Source organism: Rhinolophus ferrumequinum, chromosome 27, assembly GCF_004115265.2.
Source record: "Rhinolophus ferrumequinum isolate MPI-CBG mRhiFer1 chromosome 27, mRhiFer1_v1.p, whole genome shotgun sequence".
Classification (NCBI taxonomy): domain Eukaryota; kingdom Metazoa; phylum Chordata; class Mammalia; order Chiroptera; family Rhinolophidae; genus Rhinolophus; species Rhinolophus ferrumequinum.
In genome coordinates this window covers 12,378,433-12,400,680 of record NC_046310.1, presented here as the reverse complement: position 1 = coordinate 12,400,680, position 22,248 = coordinate 12,378,433, and the positions used below count along the sequence as shown (strand labels likewise).

Sequence of the window (22,248 nt, the reverse complement as noted above, 5' to 3'; positions counted from 1 at the left end):
TGTCCTGTATCCCAGTCCTGGTCACAGACTATGTTCTTTCCTAGAACCACAAGCCTCAGCCACATCTTTATTCCCCATTCAATTCATTCTATTTCTATAATGCCATCAAATCTATCCTGTTCCTTGCTCTCTCCATATGCGTGACTGCTGTCCTAGTTTGGGTCACTGTCACCTCATGCCATGTGTCTTTTCACCCTTTCACTGCAACCTCTACAGTGTCACTAAAGTTGCCTCCATGTTCAAACATTTTCAATGGGTTTCTACTGGTTACACACAAAATACTCATACCCAATATACACAAAAATTAACTCGAAATGGATTGCAGACCTAAAAGTAAGAGCTAAAAACTGTAAAATTTCTAGAGGAAACCTTCAAGACCTTAGGCTGAGCAAAGATTTCTTAGACAAGAATAATTGAAAAGTTAAACTTCATCAAAATAAAAATTTATATGCTCAAAAAACACCATCAAGAAAATGAAAAGGCAAGCCATAGACTGGAGAAAATATTCATAATACATATATCCAACAAAGGACTTGTATCTAGAACATATAAAGAACTTTTATAATAAAGTAATAAGACAACAATCCAATTTAAAAATGGGCAAAAGATCGGAACAGACATTTCACAAAAGAAACCATATGGATGGAACATGAAAACATACGAATTCAAACCAAATGAGAGACCACTACACATCCACCAGAATGGCTCAAGTTAAAAAGACGAACAATACCGAGTGTTGAAGAGGTTGGGGAGCATCTGGAACTTTCATAGTCTTGGTGGGAATATGAAACAGTACAACTCTGAGAACTATTTGGCAGCTTCTCATAAAATTAAACATAAACTTACTATATGATCCTACAATTCAACTCCTGAGGATGAACCCAAGAGATATGAAGACATTAATATACAAAGACTTGTACGTAAGTGGGAGCTTTATTCATAATAATAAAAAAGCTGGAAGCAACCCAAACGCCCATCAATACAAGAGAGATCAATGTGTTGTGGTCTAGTCACGCAAAGGAATACTGCTCACCAATCAGAAGGAACAAACTACTCATATATACAACATGGATGAAGCTGAGAAACATTACGCTGAGCAAAAGACGCCAGACACAAAAGACAGACTGTGTGATGCCATTTGTAGTGACAGGAGCAGAGCAGTGGTTGCCTGGGGCTAGTGGCGGGGGCGGGGAAGGGGCACTAAGGAGAGTACAAGGTACAAGGGAACTTTTTAGATGATGGAAATGCTCCATGCCTTCACCGTGCCGGTGGTTACATGGCTGTATAGATTTATTGAACAGCTAAAACTATTCACTTAAAATGGGTACATTTTATTGCACCCGAATTACATCCCAATCAAGTTCATTTTATAAGAAAATAAAAATGAGAGGCTCAGAAATGTTCATTCAACACTGTCTACCATGGTCACACAAAGTTTCTGATTGTGTGATCTACCCCGCCCTTCGCCCCCCAGGCTATTCAGGGTAACGGGATTTGGCCACCTGCAAATTTTGTCGGGCAGTACTAAGTTTCGATGCAAATCATTCATTCTCCTTCAAAGGCGTCATCCTGCTTCAACATCCTTCAGAATGATTGTTTTAAACAAGATTTGTACATAAAAAAGTTCACTGAAGCACTTTTCACAACATCCAAGAATGGTAACGACTTAATTTGGATAATAAATAGTAAATTAAAATATATGCACACACCACATGTATGCTTGTATTTTCATAAAATCTCTGGAGGAAACGGGTAAGCAGCTATTGCCACCAAGGAGAAGAACTGAGTGACAGAAGGACTAGCACAGACGAAAGCTTCATATCTTTAAACCTTTTTAATTCTGTACCACACATATATAGTATCTATTCTAAAAAGTAACCTGGAATAGATGTAAGCTATCACCCATAAAACACAGCGATATTTGCCATAATTAGAAAATGAACTTTGCTTTACAGATTGCCTGTTCTACTGCACCTTTGAACAGTGTCAGAAACTGACACCGAGTCCTGAAACTCATCTATCATCCATTGGACTTCTTACCTATACTTCATCATCATAAAAAATGAGGTTTTGATTTTATTAGTCATAATATATCACTGTTTATGTCATTGGAAATGCCTTCCAAACAAATCTACTCGCCTTCTAAAACGCCTTCTATCTTTTGCCTGAGAAATACTCACAGTTCTTATTTCTACACACAAATCACTAGCATAGTCAGGAAAAATCAGAAGGCAACACTCGTCTAAAACAACAGAGTCAAAAAACAACAGAAAATTACAAAAGTATCACTAGGATTTAAAAAATTATTCAAATCTATTTGGAGTTAGTGACATTTTATTCCATGAGCCAAATTCTACCATGCGGATCTAGAACAAAATAAATAGTAAACCAAAACAAACAAAGGAATAAATTAAAAATTAAAATTTTATTTTTAATCAAATTGAATTTTTTCAAAATTATATATTAAGCTGGTCCGGATACCAACATTTATTATATATTTTCAAGATATTCTATTAATTAAACCTGACAAATTTATACTTTATTTAAGTGAAAGTAGCAGATATTCAATAAAGGACACTAATTGCTGAAAATTCAGTTTCACTGTGAATTATTCTGACTATTAAAGCATGTCAAGTGATTCATGCATTTCTAAACACTATACCCTAAAACATATTTCCACCCAAATAGTTGTGTATCACAGAGTGGGAATAAAGTAAAGAGTGAGCCTTCAAAATAATCTTGCTATGGAATTGTCATTAAACTACCTAGTTGAGGTCCAGATAAAACTAAAACACATAAATACATGTACAAAAATAAATCAGTTCACAGTGATTACAAAAATAATTCAAAGTAATTTAAACATATTGTCCAAATAACCAGAAACTCATAAAGAACTGTGTTAAGAATTGTTTTCCCAATCTGTGTAACATTATAAATCTACGCATTTCAAAAACACTTATTGAAAACACACCTAATAGGGTGGTGAACATACAATGTGGGATATTGATAATGTATTACAGAATTGTACACCTGAAATCTAACTTTACTAACAATTGTCGCCCCAATAAACTTAAAGAGAAAAAAAAGAAAACACACCTAATAGCAATGTAATTTTTAGGTGTTTAAAAGATTACACAAATTAGAACAACTCTGAATAAAACATAGTTACCCTGAGATTTAAAAAAAAAGTTCTTGCAAGCAATTATATCTATGATTAAATGTCAAAACACACATATAAACCATTAAATTGTACTTACTATCAATCTAATTATTGTCATGACAAAAGAAGCACTGAATTAATTTCGAACTCACATATAACATTATTTAATACTGAACTACCTTTCTTTTGCATTTACCAGAAACAAAATAAACTAATTTGAGTATTCTTTAAAAGAAAAATTCTCTATGCCAAGTTCTGTTGCCCAGCCAAAAAACAAACAAGGATCTCAAGTTAACGATTTTACCTTTTTAATCTCTGGATTACAGAAAGACATTATTTTACCTTAATAGATAAATGATAATTTGCAGTTTTCTTGAAATGTCCAGTCAAAAAACTGAAGCATCCCATTTTAAGTCAGGTCAAATAGCTATAAACCCTAAATATTGAATTTGAAGTTTTAATCGTTACCAAGATATCCCCATCCTTTTTTATATTCAAAACACCTCTTTCATGGTCTACAACTAAAATAAAGCAATTGTTGTGCACGCTGGGGATTTATTCTAAACTGTTTCACGACATCTTAAACTACTCACTTAGAAATACAATTATCAATACAAATCCCATTGTAATTGTTTCATTCTGTTTCTTTGCCACATGGCACAGTGCCATATACTGTATCTTTTGCATTCTGAAAAACTCAGTGTCTTACATAGAAACAGCTTTGAAAATTGGCTCACAGCCTATTTGCAATTGATACTATAGCTTAAATACCTTTCCAGCAAAGTTACACTAACTTCAAAATATTCTGGGATCAACCATTAAAATGTTTTTGTTTCGGTTATAACACTAATGAGCACCAAATGTTAGAATTTGTTTTAACGATCTAATACATCCAGGATTTTCTTAAAAGGAAAGGCTGGATCAGCTATCCGTTATATAACGAAAGGCAGATTAGTCAGTACCGATATAGATAATACTTGAAAAGATTTAATACTTAAGTGTAGAATCAAGCATTAAAAAAGTAAAATTCAAAAAGCCTGCTCAATTAGCCATTGTATTTTTTCCCTATAAAAATACCAAACTCCTAGTTTCTAAGCTACACTTGAAAGCCTCCTTCCCTTCATTCTTGCATAGGCCACTTAACCTTCACCTTGATTTCCCTATTCCTATAAAGTGAGTGATACTATTATGCTTTATTATACTTTCTCATGCTGCAAAGGAACATAAAGTATCAAAGGAAGTAAAAAGCAGTTGGAGGAAATCCTAACATATCAGGTCTATTAAAGCCTAGTTAAGAACCACTGATGTGACAAGATTTTAAGAAACAAATGTGCACATACTATTATAAACATACAAAAACAAAGCGCAGAGAATGGGCTGTTGGGGATATAGTCTAGAGATGAACGCTTAGCATGTAAAAAGGCAGCGCTCCAAAGACAACTGCAATTCCACGGGTATCTTTCGTAGCCCCAACACAACGCCTCCACAGGGGTGTGATATGCCAGTATCTTCAGTGGCAACCATGGCCGTGACCCCGTTTGTCTGCTTTTGCTGCAGACTCTTGTGTACACCTGCTTTCAGACCTCTCCCACATCTATCTGTCTTGGTTGCTGCAACCACCACTATTAATCTCATCTTTCTTTTCGTTTTTCTCTTTCTCGTTTTTTGATTGCTACTGTGACTTGACACTTGGCTTCAACCTGGACTTTCATAGAACCCAACAAGCATGCGCCTTTTCTTTTGGTTGATCAATTATTAATCACTCTTTTTAGCTGTCCTAGTCAAGTCTTTACTTCTTGTTTGTTATTTTAATCACAGCTCAAAAGAAATTTTTTTTCTTCATCATTAGAGATCTCTCTTTTGCCTTATTTACACGCTTCATTCTACTCTCAATTAGGATACAGCTCACTAAATAACTAAGGTTTTATGAGGCAAACCACAGATGCAACTATATATTTGCACCTGAACTAACTACAAGTCACTATTATTTAAAGAATTTCCACCCAGAATCTTCCACTTGGGAATATTTTGTTAGCATAATTTTAGATAAGGTATTTACAGTGATAAAATTACACTTCTTTAAATACCATTCTGTATTCTATTATGCTATCTTGGATTTGCATAACTTCTCCAATTAGTTGGGATTAATTTTATCATTATATACCAAGTAGAGAGATTAAAAGTATTTTTAGTAATCTGTCTATAAATGCAAGGTATTTTAGTCTATAGCAAATTCAAGGAAGATTCACTGTACCTTAAGTTTCTAACAACTTCTAAATGCTATTCCCAAAATTCCATTTATCATGAATGAAATAACAATGGACTTCTGATGTGCTATTATTCGGAAACCTCATCAAAATACTGTTCTGTTACACGGTTGTATTGTGTAGCATTATTTCCCAAAGAGTCGTCTGTGGAGTACAAAGGGCATCAGCTGACCAACTGATATTAAGGAAAAAAATGGTTCTGAGTTCATACAAATGTAGGAAATGTTGACCTAAGCCAAGCTAAAGCAGTTTGTAATACTACAGGACTTCTTAGTGACATTAATATATTGCTACACACTGTACGTCAACACATGTGTGTGGACACATGCGCCTGTGTATGTTGCAAGGGGTGGCATTTATGGAATTGTTCCTGAGTTTATGATTACAAAACCATATTCTAGCTGATCATCTCCCCAAACTAGTGCCTCGTGGAACATACTTTGGAAAATACTAACATTTATAGAAAATGGTCACTATTGATTGCTTGTTTTTAACCTTGAACATAAAGCAATTTCTGCCAGACACTGTATTTGTAAAAGTACTAGCAAATGCAACATTAAATTCATAAAAGAAAGATTTATAGATGATATCCAGCCCAATTCTGGAATTGGTACATATTCATTGATTTAGTCATTCACTCATTCAAACACTTATTAATAGCTTCATATATGCCCAGCACTGTGCTAAGTGCAAATCACAAAGATAAATAGGATGAAATCTTTGACCCAAGATGAATGAGATATTCTGCTTGCCTTTGCATGTATTAGTAACTTAAAGAAAATAAGTTATATGTATAGGGTATTTAACTAAATGGTATAACGATACACAGAAATGTGGTTTTGTTGTTGTAATCTTTTTTTAAGAACCCTTCTAAACACACCGCAAATAAAAGCCGATGGCTGGTGATATGGCCAGACAAGCATATCTAATCACATTTTCTCTTCACTCTTGTCTCAGAATTCAGTAGCTAATTAAAGAATGTTGGAAATGATAACCTGGCTTTGGTGGCTAAACTTAAAAGGAGCTAGTACTGTTTTGTGTTATCAAATAATTTGATCGCTCTGAGAAAAATGAAGAGGAGTGACTTGGAAGCAAGCGATTTGCCTCTTTTCTCTGAAGCAGACTTATGGTTACTCTTATAACCTCAAATTTCTGTTGTAGGTAGGCTGAAACTTTTCAACCTGCATCTGAGCATTCTGATATAAATATCTTCTTTCTAACTCGGCCACTTACCTATCTAGCCTTATAATCTCTAGCACTTTTGTCTTCTAGTTAATAATATGTTATTATGTGTTCAATAATCCTAAAACCATGCACACAAAACTTTAATCAATATAAATGAATGGCTAAATAGCACTTAAAGGAAAACTTTTATTCAGAATTTTTCAAAAGCTTTAAGACTATAATCCTTGTAAGACCAGACCGTAATTACCAAAATAATTCTCTTCCTTCGCACTGTCTTAGCAATTGAAATCAGGAGCGTATTTCTAAATATTTCGGAAATGAGATAAAATCTCTCAAACTTCTAGATTTCTCCATTCTTGCTAGACTACTCCACTGGGCAAAATTAGTTGCATGTGTTTGTAGAGATCAAAAAATACATAGAAAAAATCAGAATGAAAATACAACATATCAAAATTTGGGGGATGCAGCCAAAGTGGTAATAAAAGGGAACTTTATGCCATTAGAGGACTATCTCAAGAAACAAGAAAAGTCCCAAATAAACAACCTAACATTACATCTTAAAGAACTAGAAAAAGAACAAATGAAGCCTAAAGTCAGCAGAAGGAAACAAACACAGACGATTTTCAAAATTTTTAAATTGTGGTAAAATACACATATAAAATTTACCATCTTAAACCAATTTAAGTGTACAATTCAGTATTAAGTACATTCACACTGTGCATCACCAATGTCCAGAAACTTTTCATCTTACAAAACTGAACTTTATCCCCATTAAACAATAACTTCCCATTTCCCCCTTCCTCCAGTCCCTGGCCATCACCATTTCATTTTCTGTCCCTATGCTCCTGACTGCTTTGAACACGTCATATAAGTAGAATCGTATAGTATTTGCCTTTTTGTGACTGATTTATTTCACTCAGCAAAATGTCTTCAAGGTTCATCCATGTTGCAACATGTACCTGAATCTCCCTCCTTTTTACAGCTGAGTAATCTTCCACTGTGTGTATATACCACATTTTGTTTACCTATTCATCCATCAATGGACGCCTGGGTTGCTTGTCCCTTTGGCTGTCAGTGATGCTGCTATGAATGAACATGTAAGTTAAATGATACATCCAAAGTCCGTATCACCAGAATTATTCAAATAATACAATTCATATTAACCGAATTATTCATATGAAAGGTGTAAAAAAAATATAAAAAGCCAAGGAAAATAAATTTATCACTTCGTTTTCTAATAAAGCATGCTACTTTCCATTCAGTGAAATGATAGAAAAAAGCCAAAAGCCCAGTTATTTATTTGAATTGTCACCAAGTTCTGTTTCTTTCACAATTAGTTTTAAAAGTCTATCAGGTCAACTAAACAATAATGAATTTTGGTATCTAAAATTAATATATACCAAGAATTTATCATACATGAACTCCAGAAATATTTTCCCATGGCAAATACTCTTAAAATTTTACAGAAAGCTTAAAACGATGCCTAATGTTTTTTTCATGAAACATTCTTACTATTTCATTGACTGATTCACATTTTTCTCAAGTTCCATCTTTCAAAGAGAAAACATACCACAGCTGCTTTTGACAAGCATTTAATCACATCATCAATGAAAGCTACTTAAAGGTTTAAAATATCAAGAATGAGGAACTATTAAGTCTTGTACAATATTAAGTAAAAGCTTTTCTATTTAGACAAAGGTACTCATGAAATGAGCATAATACACATATGCACATCAGAGCACTTTCTTCATCTTCTCGTTAATAATATGTGCTCAATAATCCTAAAACCTTAAATGATACGTTGTAACATTCAGTTTCCACACCAAAGTGGCACCACTGTGAGGCATTAGATATGCTCCCTCCTTCTTGGAGCGCAGCTCCACGGTGCTGTGTGGACTTGGCGCTCACAGTCACTGAATAATCCCTTCCTTTAAGAATGTTCAGGACTGTTGACGGCCGCCACTGGAAAAATAGGGCGTATCTAACAGGTACTGTCTTGAAAGAGATCCAAAAGTCATTGTTTCATTAAAAAGCCAAATTGCAAGACAATTCTGAAAAGACACGCGAAAATATTAACAGCAGTTTCTTAGAGTCAGACTGGGAAGGTGGGTAGAAAAAAGGATTCTTATTTTCATTTAACATCCCACAGGGGATTTGTAAGGCAGTAAAATTATTCTGTACGAAACTGTAATGGTGGATGTATGAATTATGCATTTGACAAAGCTCATAGAATTGTACAACACGAAGAGTAAATCCTAATGAAAACGATGGACTTTAGTTAATAATATTAACTAAAACATATTAACATAGGCTCATCAATTGTAACAAATGCATATGCTACTGAAAGGTGTCAACAATCACGGAAACGGGGGGGGGCGGGGGGGGGGGAAGAAGGGCGGGGCGAGGGAAGGGCGGATACGGGAGCTCTCTGTACTTGCCGCGCAGTTTTCCCATAAGCCTAAAACTGCTCTAAAAAATAAGTCTACTACATAAAAAAGAAACCTGTAGTGATTTTTCAAATGACAAGTATAATAAAAACATAGAAAAACAAATGTTAAAACTGTTAAGAACTCTAAATATTTTAATCACACAATTAAAGGCAGATTTGGGAGATGAAATCAATAGATGCCATGTAATCGCAGGGCTTTCTATTATTATCAGATATTTTGCCATTTAAACTATGTTAGCATCCAGAATACAAACGTGCACAGTACGTAGGCACTAAGAGAGAGTGATTATCCGATACAGGTAGGTCCTGCTTTCTACTCGTATCTACACATTAGACACTGCAAGTATCTGTACTCTAGATCACTGTTTCTCACCATTTTATTCATTATCATCTCACTAAGGTGGCTATTTAGACATTTGTTCCCTAACCATGCTCACCCATGAAGTCTTAATGCCACCGATATCCTCACTATTCTTCTATATTATTATGAATAGTCACCCCCTACATAGAAATCATTCTCCTTATCTCTGTATGTGGATAAGACCACTTACCTGACCAGGACGTTAGAATGATGAGAACTCCTGCAACATGCTTCTTAGCATACCGTCAACACATGCAAGCAACTGATAAATTGTTGTAAGGTAACAACTATGATGATAAGCACTTTTTGTTCTCTTACAATCAGACGGCAATAGAAGAAATGGACTAAACTGTCCTTTTTTATAAACTGGGCTATTTCTTTTTTAAAAAGTCAAAACCACCACCTATTACAACTTGGAATGTGGTTCTTCCTGAGAGCAGGCTACAATATAGACATGTCATTTCCATCCTTCCAGTCAAGTTGAATGGATGAGCGAATGAATCAATCAATGAATAATCACTGAAATGACTTCATCTATTACTGATTCCCTGAACTAGTGAAATAGAGCCACCTCATATAATATGGTTGCTACCCATATCTAGAAACTTCTCACTAAGCCATAGCTGATGGGGCAATGGAGGCATGAAGTAGATGGAGATCGTGCTGAAGAGTTTCAGCTTTGTTCTGTCATGCTCTAATCCTCTCCTATTAGAAAACAGAGAAATATTACTAGGATTAATATACAGTGGAAAAAAACTATATTAGCTTTAAGTGAAAGAAGCCAGTCAAAAGGTCTCATGTTATATGATTTCATTTATGTGAAGTGTCCAGAACTGGAAAATCCATAAAGACAGTAAGTAGGTTCGCAGTTGTTTAGTGCTGAGCTGGGGAGGGCAGGGTGAGGACCAGGATGGGGACTGACTGCTGGGGGACAAGGGGTTTCTTGGGGGGGGGGGGGGTGTTAAAAGTTTTCTAAAATTAGATATGATGATTGCAAAACCTTCTGTAACTGTACTAAAAACTGCTGACCTATACACTTACAATATGTAAATATTTAATGCCATGTGAAATATATCTCAATAAAGCTCTAAAAATTAACTTTGAGCACATATCCCAACTTTTCTTTTTCATAAATGCCAGCAGTTAAAGCTACAGGACTTGGTTCTTTACAAAGGATTTTAAAAAAATAAGCTGGCAATACGACATTTTATTACAAAACTTCCTAAAACCAGAAATTGTATCACCATCACCAAAAAGTAGCATCTACCCCGTAATGTAATAAATCAATAATGACTAGGTTTATCTCAAAATCATAATCTCTCATTTCAGTGATATGATTAATGATTTATACACTTCTTTGAAAATGAAACTTATGGCTAACAGGATTGAATGACTCAGAGAAATCATAGCCAAACTCGTTATCCATTAGGTAACGGAGTCCATAGAAGAATTTACGTACTACATGCTTGGGTAGCTTTTATTTCTGGCAATACTGCACACGAGGACACCTAAAACCCTTCTGTAGTGGACACCCAGAGCCTGCCCCTAAGAACTCAATCCCCCAGCTGCCTGCAATGCTGGCTACTGTTGGCTCACAGCCAAAACTCAGTCCAGGAATTGCCCTCCTCACTGGGGGAGATGTAATACTACTAGCCCCTGGCATGCTGTACAATGGTTAAAATTTTCACCAGTACAGTATTTCCCCCATCCATGGTTTTGCTTTCCGTAGTTTCAGTTACCCGTGGTCAACCACGGTCCAAAAATATTAAATGGAAAACTTAAGAAATAAACAATGCATAAGTTTTAAATTGCGTGCCATTCCGGGTAGCGTGATGAAACATCGAACACTCCCACACTATCCTACGGGACATGAATCATCCCTTTTCCCAGCATATCCACTCTGTACACACTATGTGCCTGATAGTCCATCTCGGGGATCAGATTGACTGTGGTGGAGTCTCACTGCTTGTGTTCGTCACCCTAATTTTTCTTAATCATGGCCCCAAAACACAAGAGTCGTGAAACTAGTCATTAGGATATGCCACAGAGAAGCGGCCAAGTGCCCCTTCAAGTGAAAAGGTGAGTAAAGTAAGTAAGATATTTTGAGAGACACATTCACCTTTTATTACAGTCTATTGTTACAAGTGATCTATTCTATTGTTACAGGCATACCTCATCTTATTGCACTTCGCTTTACAGCTCTTCATAGATGTTGTTTTTTTACAAATTGAAGGCAAAACCCTCCAGCAGCAAGACTACAACTCGCTTTATTGTGGTGGTCTGGAACGGAACCCGCATTATCTCTGAGGTATGCCTGTAACAGTAAGAGTGGAAGATGAAGCTGAGGAAATCTCCCAGACACTAGAGAAAAAGAAAAGAAAAAAATTAGAAGATAAAAATCCAGGAGACCCAATATTACATTATAGAAATTCTAGAAGAGAAAAGGGAGCACAAGAAATTATCAAAGAGATAGTACAAGAAAATTTCCCATAAACTCCAAGAAAAACGAGTTATGGATGCAAGTTACGAAAAACAAGTGAATGTAATTATAATCACTGTGCCTCAGATATGAATGTTACATAATTATAACACTGAAGACACTAACCAAAAACTGTGATAACTATGGGGGGGGGGGAGAAAGTTGAGGGGGAGAGAGAAAGAATTGATAAGGGAGGAATAAAAGAGCTAAATCTTCATTTGCCTCATTAAAAACTCAACAGATAGTGACTAAACTGAAAAAATTTTTAAATGCATAATACTGAAAAATATGGAGGTAAACACCAGAAGAAACTGCTTAAAGAATTCAAAGTAGTTGCCTAGGGGAATAATGACCCAGGATTGAGAAAGGGTGGGCCAAAGACCAATGTTTTTCATTACATACTTTGCCTCATTATTTGAGGTTTTAACCTTAATTAACCTTTATGAGAAACATTTTATAACATTAAGTAACATGAAATATCTCTCCATACTTTTTTACATTCTTTGATGTTTTAATTAAATTTTAAGTTTTTCTCATTGGGTTCTCTTACCCATTTCTTATTTCTTTCTGGATAAAAGTATATTTTTGGTTACTATTACATGCAATACTATGTGAGTAAAACTTTTGTTTTGTTAACTGGTTGTTTTACATACTTTTTTAATTGAAAAAATACTTGTTTTTAATTTTCTTAAATCCACTGATAATAGAAACCATTTTCATGATCTTTATATTTATCATTGTGCCCCACCCACAACAGATAGAAATGAACTATTTAACACATAATAAATAACACTGACAGAGCACTGTGTCTCTAAACTAAGCAATGTATAATCTCTAAGCAATATATCACCTAAACTAAACAATGTATAATCTCTAAGCAATGTATCATCTAAACTAAGCAATGTAGAATCTCCAGTCTTCACAAGTTTTTGTTTTTATTGAGGTATAATTGACAAAACATTGCTAGTTTTAGGTGTACAACATAATGATTTGATATTTGTATATATTGCAAAATGATCACCACAATACGCCCAGTTAACATTCATCACCACACAGTTATAAATTTCTTCTTCTGGTGAGAATTCTCAAGATCCACTCTCCTAACTACTTTCAAATGTGCAATACCATATTATTAACTGTAGTCACCATGCTGTGCATTACATCCCCAGGGCTTATTTATTTTATAAGTAGAAGTTTGTACCTTTTGACCCTTTTCACTCATTTTGCCCACCTGCCATCCCCTCCCCACTTCAGGCAACCACCAATCTGTTCTCTACATCCGTGAGCTTGGTTTTTTCTTTTATTTTTTTAGATTCCACACATAAGTGAGATCATCAGTATTTATCTTTTTCTGTCTGACTTATTTCACTTAGCATAATGCCCTCCAGGTCCATCAGCATTGTCACAAATGGCAAGATTTCATTTATTTTTATGGCTGAATAATATTCGCGCGCGCGTGTGTGTGTGTGTGTGTCTATCTCACATCTTTATCCATTCAGCCATCAATGGACATTTAGTTGTTTCCGTGTTTTGGCTATTGTAAATAATGCTGCAATGAACATAGGGCTGCATGTATCTTTTCAAAATAATGTCTTCACGTTCTTTGGATAAATTCCCAAAAGTATAATTACTGGGTCAAATGATAGTCCTATTTTATATTTTTGAGGAACCTCGTCCTTGCTAACACTTATTATTTCTTGCATTTTTGATAACAGCCATTCTAACGGGTGTGAAGTGATAGCTCATTGTGGTTTTGATTTGCATTTCCCTGATCATTAGTGACGGTGAGCATCTTTTCATGTACCTGTTGGCCATCTGTGTGTCTTCTTTGGAAAAAAGTCTATTTAAATCCTCTGCCCATTTGTTAATCTGATTGTTTTGGGTTGTTTTTTTTTTTTTTGCCATTGAGTTGTATGAGGTCTTTGTATATTTTGGATATTAAACCCTTATCAGATACATGATTTGCAAATATTTTCTCCCATTCAATAGGCAACCAAAACCCTTTATGGTATTGTATTATTTAGGCCACTAGGTAGTCTGTAACAAACTGTAACAGCTGTAACAAAGAAATACAAAAGCACTAGGGCTTCAATAAGATAGAAGTTTATTTCTCTCTCACGTAACAGTTCAAAGGCAAGTGAGTAATCTAGGGTGGGTACACAGCTCTGCTCCAGGGAACCTGGAGTAGCTGGTTGGTTCTGTCCTCTTCATCATTTACTGCCCATCTCTGGATCCAAGGCTGTTGCTTCAATTCTTGTCATTTCCCAGCCAAAGAGAAAAAAGGAAAACGAAGACAACCAGGACAAATGACTGTGTCTTCAAGACCCAAAAAGTTGCCCACATCTCTTCCTTTCACATCCCAAGGTCCCAAACTTAGGGCCAGGGCCCCATTAAGGTGCATCTAGATGGGAAATACAGTTAGTTGGGTGCTCGTGGTTAGTTCACACTTGGGAATTGTACTCCTCAAAAGAAGAAAGAAAAGAATGGCTATAGGGGTACAATGAGCCGTCTTTGTGTTGTCGAAGATGGAGGGTGGGGTGGTGGTGAGCAGACAACACCTCCGGTACAGAGTGAATATGACGTAAGTGGTATAGCCTATGGTCTGAATGACTACAGTTTCGTTCGAGAAAACTATTAATTCTCTTGTCAAGGATACAAATATAACCCAATAAAATTAAAGAGTAAGTGACCCTTTGAAAATTTGAAAGTATCTTTTTGTCAATGAAGATACATTGACAAATGTATCTTTGCAACTGATACATGGCTTTTGAGTTACTGCACATAATGCAACAGAAGATGGTATCTGCTCTCAGAAATCCAAGAAAGAACATAATATATATTTAGTCTAAAATCAAATATTGAAACCCGTAAGATGGACAATATTTGGAACGCTCACGTTCTATCAGTGGAACTTCCTGCCAATGATATACAAACAGTTACACATTAAGCCTAGATCACAAAATAACACCCATCATGAACTGAGACCCTACTGTGTACCTGGCACCGCACTAGCTACTTTACTTATTTTATTATTTTTCATCCCAACAACTGTGCACGGTATTATTTTACATTACAGTTGACTTTTAAGAAACGAACGATCAAAAGCAGTTGAGTAACTTGCTCAATATCACATAGCTCGTGCAACAGAGCCGGGATAAGAGTCAAATAATTCCCTTTCCAAAAAAATAGCTTGAAGGACGTATTTAATTTAGCTCACTAAAAAGAATCACAGGGGAATTGTCTTAAACTATAAAGTCTTAACTGTCATCTATCAGTACACAAATACTGATTTAAATACATAAAAATATAAACAGGGGAGCACTTGGCAAGCGTGCAGCCTGGACAGTGTGTTAGGTGTGTAAGCCTAGTGTGCACTCGCTGGCTGTGACAGAATGTCTCCGTAGGAAGAATGTCTCCTGTGCCCCGTTATGGTTTAGATTATCTTTCCCTGGACCCAGACGAAACTCCTTTTCTGGACTCTCCATTCAATTGCTAAGCCTGAATTCCGGTCTGTCTAGCTTTACACAAACATCTTTCTTTTCAGTATTTGCGTCCTCCAGATTCCCACTACTGATGGTCATCTCCCTTTTTATTTGAGGCAGACAGAGAACTCAAAGAGAACGCTATTGTTAACCCGCCGCCTCTTTACTTTTGGGATTAGCCCACAAAGAGTTAGCTTATCTATCCAGCTGTGGAATAGGGCATCATGTGTTGTTATACCATTTTTTCTAAGATGGAGAGAAATAATCAAATTTCTGAGGAAAAGGGATGAATAGAATGAAAATGATTAGAAGTTCTTAAACTTAGACATAAAGAAAATGAGACAAGTATACAATGGGTAACAGAAGAGGTTCTGCCCTCACCCAGCTTACGACTTCCAGATCACAGCCTTAGCTTGTGGGGACTTGTGACACACTGCCTGCCTCCAAAGACTCACAATCTACCGATGACACTTGACATTTAAATAGCTCTTTACAATGTTATAAAATGCTCTCTTAGCATCTTATTTGAGTCTCACTGTAACAACCAACAATAGGAGTAACCATCCATCCCTTTACTAAGGAGAAGACAGATTAAGATAAACTACATGTCTTGCTCAGAGTGACACAAATATTAAGAGGAGGAGCCAAGATTCAAGCCCAGGTCTTCTGGCTTCAATTCTACGACACTTATGGTCTCTGAGGAAAAATGAGTCTGGTTTCTGTCAAGTGAACGTAGAGCTCAATTCACCATGTGAAATGTACACTTCATAACCCCTACATCGCACTGAAGTTTCACACAGTCATGGCAAAGCAGTGGTCAGCAACTAAAGGGACATAAATTCTGATGAATGAGGCACAGCAGCAGGCCTGAGACGTTCCTAGCCCCATCTCCTCAGGCCAAGCCGCCTTCTCACTCTCCATTACAAGTCTCACCACATAGTCTGAATGTGTAACTGAACTGTCCAACAATGCCAGAGATCAAAAGGTAGTTTGTGGTGAGGAAGAGGGTACTAGAGGGTAGTTGTGCGATGTCCACGTGTGAAACACCATCGCCCCAGATCAGAGCCCATGAAGTGTCCTGGAACACAAAAGCAGACAGTCTGGAAGGACCCACTTCAGACCTGTACTTCTGCCAGCCTGTGAGGCTATGCTTCTGACTTACCTCCACTATCCTTACTGCTTCATGAAAAGTCTATTCTCAAAGACAGAGAGCTATCCCCTCAGCCTCTAACAGGCTGTGGGGACGAATTCTGCCTGTCCAGCATGCTTTCTAAACTCCCCTTTTTTGAGTAAGAAAAGACAGCAATGACCAAACAAACATAATCCACTTTTTCTTTGTGAAAATCGTTTCCCCACCGAGGTCAACACAGAGCCCTCGATGCCGCCATTCCATCCCCCAGCCACAGGGCAGGTACAAGACTATTCTGCTTAACTGTGATTTCTTGGGGGCATTGTTTTTAACTTATTTAAATTCAAACTTGAAGTTTAAAATCTAATTTAACTTATATGTATTTTCTTCTTGAATTTCACTTAAAATGAATTCAACAGTATCCAAAAGAAACCAAAATGACCTAAAGCAATCCTTCATTTAAAAGATTCAGCTGAAAAACTAAATAGCAAACGTTTTGTTAGTGATAATAAAATAGTTTTCCATCTATGTTCTGATTAGTAACCAAAAAGTAAAGTTCTTTTTAAGACCTTAAACATTGGAAAATTTGATCGAATGATATGGCGATTTAACAAATTTATCATCACAGACCACTCCAGACCTGTGAGAGCGGGTTGAGAAATCTGCAGGTCACTAAGTGGTCAAGTAGTTAACCAGGACTTCAGCCTGCAAGTTTACAGCGTCCAGGGCCTGTGCTCTTACCCACTATACTCTTCTGCCTCGTTCGCACCTGGCACACAGTTAATATTCAGCTGGCTCACAAATAAATGAATGATCAACCATCTCACTATTTCACAAGACTGAGAGTTCCTTCAGGATGGTACTGAATGTTATGTATGTCTCGGCACCAGTCTGATCTTCCCCTACTCCCTAACGGGTGTGCCACGTACAAGCAAACTAACTGGTCCCTCAGAGGCAGCCTGATTTCCCACCTTCACTCTGGCGCCCTCTGCTGGCTATTTCCCCCCTCTACATCTACATCTCCTGGTCTTCAAGTCCCACCCAAGTCCTTATGTCCATCAAGTTTTCTGTAATCTTTGTCCCATGATAGTCTCTCTCTCATCTGAACTCCTACAACACTTACACTCAGCAATTATAGCATGCAGCATCTTTAAGGATAAGGGATAAGAACTTACAGGTGCTTATAAATTCTCTCCAGCATCAAACATATATACATGTACATGACATGTAGCATATATTTGTTAAACTAAGATACCTTTATTACTAAACATTATTGCCTCTTAAATAATCTTCCCATTTTTTACATGCCATTGCTTAAATTAAGTTCATAATTCCACATGGGTATGTGTGTACACATATAAATGCCAAACTGAGTAATACTTAAAATGGACTCACCAGATAATAATGCTGAAATTCTCAATGTTGAAACAACCCAGTTTTTAAGAGGAGAATCATCAAGGAAGCATTTCACAATAGCACAACTAAAGGTCAGCATATTAAAGGTTCTACGGATATAACTAACATGTACATGCATCTTGCAAAAGAACAGACGGACCCAGGAACAACTTTAATAGTAAACACTGTGAAAACAATGCAGGTATCTAAATCCAAAAGATCCATCAGTCCATATGCGCCACCAAAACCACCTTTGCAGGTTCTTCACAAACTTAGATACCATTCTTTAGGGATTAGGCTCTTCCCCATTAACCCTAAAACAAAAGGAGTAAGCAAATCTAAATAAAAGACAGAGGTTACAATCTCGCAGATACTGACTTACTGTCATCTCTGAAAGACAACAGCCAAGTATCATATGTGCTATTTGATTTTTTTAAATGCAATGGCCTCTTGGCCTTAGCACATAGCCAACTGTGCTGACAGCAGACGTCAACTAAATACTGCAGAAATCTTTGCATTGAAACTCGCTTTAAAGAGGGCAGAAGGGAAGGAGGGAAAAAATTTCCACTATGCATAAAAAATTGCACAATCTTTTCATTGCAGTGACAAAAAAATAAAAAATAAAATCTACTTGCAAAGAGTCCTTTGAAACAGCTGTTTGATTTCATGGTCAAGTTATGTGGTTTGTAAGACTTGAGGATATTCAAGTCTCAGTGATAAACACCAAATCACATGATCCACTTGAGGAAAAGGCAGGGAAAAATCTGTCTGCAGTTTATATTGGCTGTGCAAATGAATGTACTTAGTCATTACTCAACAGCACCACTTACAAAGCAAGCAATTGTTTCCCTTCAAATGCTCATCTTTTCTATTAGAGCTAAGTGAACACCACTGCCAAAACCCACTAAATCAACATTGCCTACTACAGAAATAATTAACTTGATAAAAACTTTAACCTTAACCCATTAAAAAATATATGGGTTAAGCACCTTTTCAATGAAAATATTATTTTTAACAGTGTTTATCTAGAGAGCAAAGGAAAAGACATACATGTTATGGAGGTAATCACATTACAAGATTATATGAAAGAAGAAAATAGGAAACACTACTGTGAGTTATTGTCTACTTCTAGATGCCCTCCTAATATTTACTCCAAATAAGGAGAATAAAGAAAAAATAGTATAGGCCGCATTTTTGACAAGGCATGATTTTTTTTTTTACTTAAAAATGAATTAAAATACACGAAGAAAACTTCTCTTGCATAAACTTTCTTTATAAAAAAACAAGAACTAGTTTTGAGTCTAATATTGAAAGAATTGATGATGTACTGTTATCATCTCTTTGAAGATGACTTAGGCCCTTGAAGACAAAGCCTCAGAACAAACTGCAAAATTTCAATATAAGCTAGTTTTGACATAGTAATTTCAGCCTTACTGTCATAAATCTTCCCCCTGTGTTTGTTCCTACCTGAGCTTTCCACACGGCAATCCATGCTCAGATCAAGAAATTCTTCGCTCCTGTTTATCTCAGCATAAGATACAAAATAAAACAACGCTTACTGTTCACTGGAAGATTTGTTTTCAGATTTTTTTTTTCTTCCTCAAGAGGGCAGTCAATATAAGTCTCCAGAAAGGGAGTTTTCAAACGTTTTTAGGGAAGTCATTTGGTGATTCTTTGTAGGGGAGGAAAAATATTTTTTCCTCCTAAGTTCTCGGCTGGATCTCAATAACATGGGACAGATTAACAAGAGAAAAGCATACAAATTTATTTAATGTAAATTTATGTGATAAAGGAGAATTTATAAGGAAATAAGAACCAAAGAAATGATTGAACGTGAGTTTTTATACTAGGTTTGATGAACAGTAGAGAGTCGTGGAAAAATATGATAGGACAAAAAAGGGGGATAAGTTAAGAGTAATAACCTTGGAGACACTTAGCAAGGTGTCTTTGTTCAGATTCCTCTCGGTGTCCCTCCATCTTTGGCACAAGGAGGGACCTCTGCCATGAGGGTCTCACAACCTGCTTCAGGGGAAGTCAAAAAGTCCTTCCTGCACCTGCCATTTCTCAAATTCATTCAGCTCTAAAATATTCAACCTGCCAAGGTGTCATATTTTGGGGTAGCATATCCTGAATGCTGTCATTCCATTTGAAACTTCCCCAAGAAGTGATGAGTTGGTAGGTTGTCCCATAACCCACTGAACCAGTCTCAGTGCTGAGAATGGGTCACTTCAACAGTAATGTCTTGTTGCAGGAGGTGGTGGTATAGGTGGGAGATGACGCCCACCTAAGTTAGGTCTCTATATAGTATCAGTAATCAGGCATTTAATAAGGGGCATTTCTATAGAAATAAAAGAAAAACAAAGGTGAATGGTTAGAACAAACTATAAATTCAATTTTTGGGTCCAGAGGGCAGTCAATTAAGATTTCTAGATGTTGGGCTCAAAGCATCTCTAGATGGTGGAGGGAGGACAGGTAGCGGCAGTCTGACGGAGTTTCATGGTCTGCAGGTGGACTGTCCCTGGTGAGGCCATCAGGTGTCCCGGTGAGCTTTCTCGGTGGCCCACACAACACAGGCCTGAGAGGTACCCATACGTGATCTCTTGTGGTGATTTCTCTGACGTTTAAATCAAGTTATCTAGCTTGCAGGGCTTCAGAAAAAGAACTGTTTTAGTTCTCAATGATTCCAAGTCAGAGGTGTGAGAAAGACATTTGGAAACGTGAAGTTGGTGGGGGTGTAGCCAGATACTGGAGGAAACGAGGATTCAGGATCCAGTCCAATTTACAGGTAGATAGCAAAACCTTCAAGACCATGAGCCGTTCTAGAACTTAAGACCCACAAGGGGGTGCTACAGTTTCCTGTTGAAACATTATTTTTCTCTCTCTAGTTACCCCCATTTCTATCCAAGATAATGAGGGTAAGACTAATTTGTTGGCAAAAAAGTCTAGTCTCATTAAATTTGGCCTGATTGTTTACATAAGTGCAGCAAGAATAGTGATTGACCGTATGGACTCTTTTTAAGTTTGCTTTGCTGGAATTTTTAATAAGAAATCTCAAATTAGACTTTTAAAAGCCTCTCGAAGCTGGGAAGCCAAACCAGAAACTTGCCACTAGTCTTCGCCTTCAGTACCTATAGAATTGGCTGCATTCCTCTCTTTTTGAGGTTCCCAAAATATTTTAAGGTTCCTGGGTGTCCCAGGAAGTAACCTCCCTTACTTAGAAGGTTGGGAACCCTGTAAGTCAGGTACCAGGCCAGATTTGTTTCCCAAGAGACTTTTATAAGCATTAGCTCAATAAAGACCACCTTAGTTCCTTAAAACTATCTGGCATATCTGATTTTATACATCATCCTCAAATATGACATTCCAGTCAAAGTTTGGTAATAGAACCAATGTTTTTGATTATGTCATATTACAAGGAAAACAGATTCTTACTGGACTTATGCAAATAACTACATTGCCATCAAAATAAAAATACTTCATAAGAGTTTCTAAATCTGGAGGGAGAAAACTGTTTCATCTCTGTTCATAAAGGCACACTTTACCAAATTGCTGTAAGTTACAGATAGCTTAAGAGAAAAGAGAAACACAAAACATTAAAGAACCAGCAACGTTTCAAACAAAGTCATTAAAAAAATTATAATCATCCTCAACAGTTCATACAGTTTCATGTAATTAATTCTTGTTCTGTTTGATCTTGGGTTAGCAGTTTTATGAATCCATCAACTTCTTCATTAGTTTAGAAAACTACTCAGTCCATTGGCAGTATCCCAAGTGATGGTTATTCAAGTGGTGCCCTCATTGAACATTCTGGCCTATAGCTGATTGTAACCTCTTTCAGAGATAAATCAGGAGTAAAAAACAACTGTCTGTGAATGACAAAAGACTTCAAAATGGCCATGGTGAAAGATCTGACGAGAGGTCATTATAATGTAACTGACAAGGAAATTTCTTTATTTCAGTGACATATAATAGTTTAACATAATAACTGGAATTATAACTGATAACACGTCATTTAACATACCAGGAACGTCACAGGTATTGACAAATTTCTATAAACTTCACACAATTCTGAAATACTTATATTAATAACATATATCCATCTAACCTTAAAGGTTTATCATGATTTCTTATTTGACAACGCTTCCCACAGTTTACTATAGCCAACAAACCTAATTAATTTAACATCTCTCTTTTACAAGGTCAAAGACAAATCTTTGGAGATCTTCCAGGGACCCTATGGGAAATCTCCCAGTTAGTTTAGGTCAAAAATACTTTATTTAGACTTTGATTTGGGAAAGTTTATCAAAAATGCCAAAAGGTTTAAGCACTTGATTAAATAGG

The 22,248-nt window shown here is 36.4% G+C and overlaps 1 protein-coding gene across 8 annotated transcripts in view; it reads right to left on the bottom strand.

Moving 5' to 3' along the window:
- The window catches only part of DISP1 (dispatched RND transporter family member 1), a 181,883-nt gene that overhangs the window by 124,526 nt on the left and 35,109 nt on the right, over positions 1–22,248 (bottom strand). For 2 of the 8 annotated variants that reach the window (XM_033099534.1, XM_033099539.1), the window contains exon 2: positions 11,595–11,783. The exons of 5 other annotated variants lie outside the window; for them this stretch is intronic. The gene's annotated coding sequence lies outside the window, so the exon portion shown is untranslated. Of the gene's footprint in view, positions 1–11,594; positions 11,784–19,374; positions 19,480–22,248 lie in introns of those variants that run through there. One more of the 8 variants, XM_033099535.1, reaches the window with a different exon arrangement.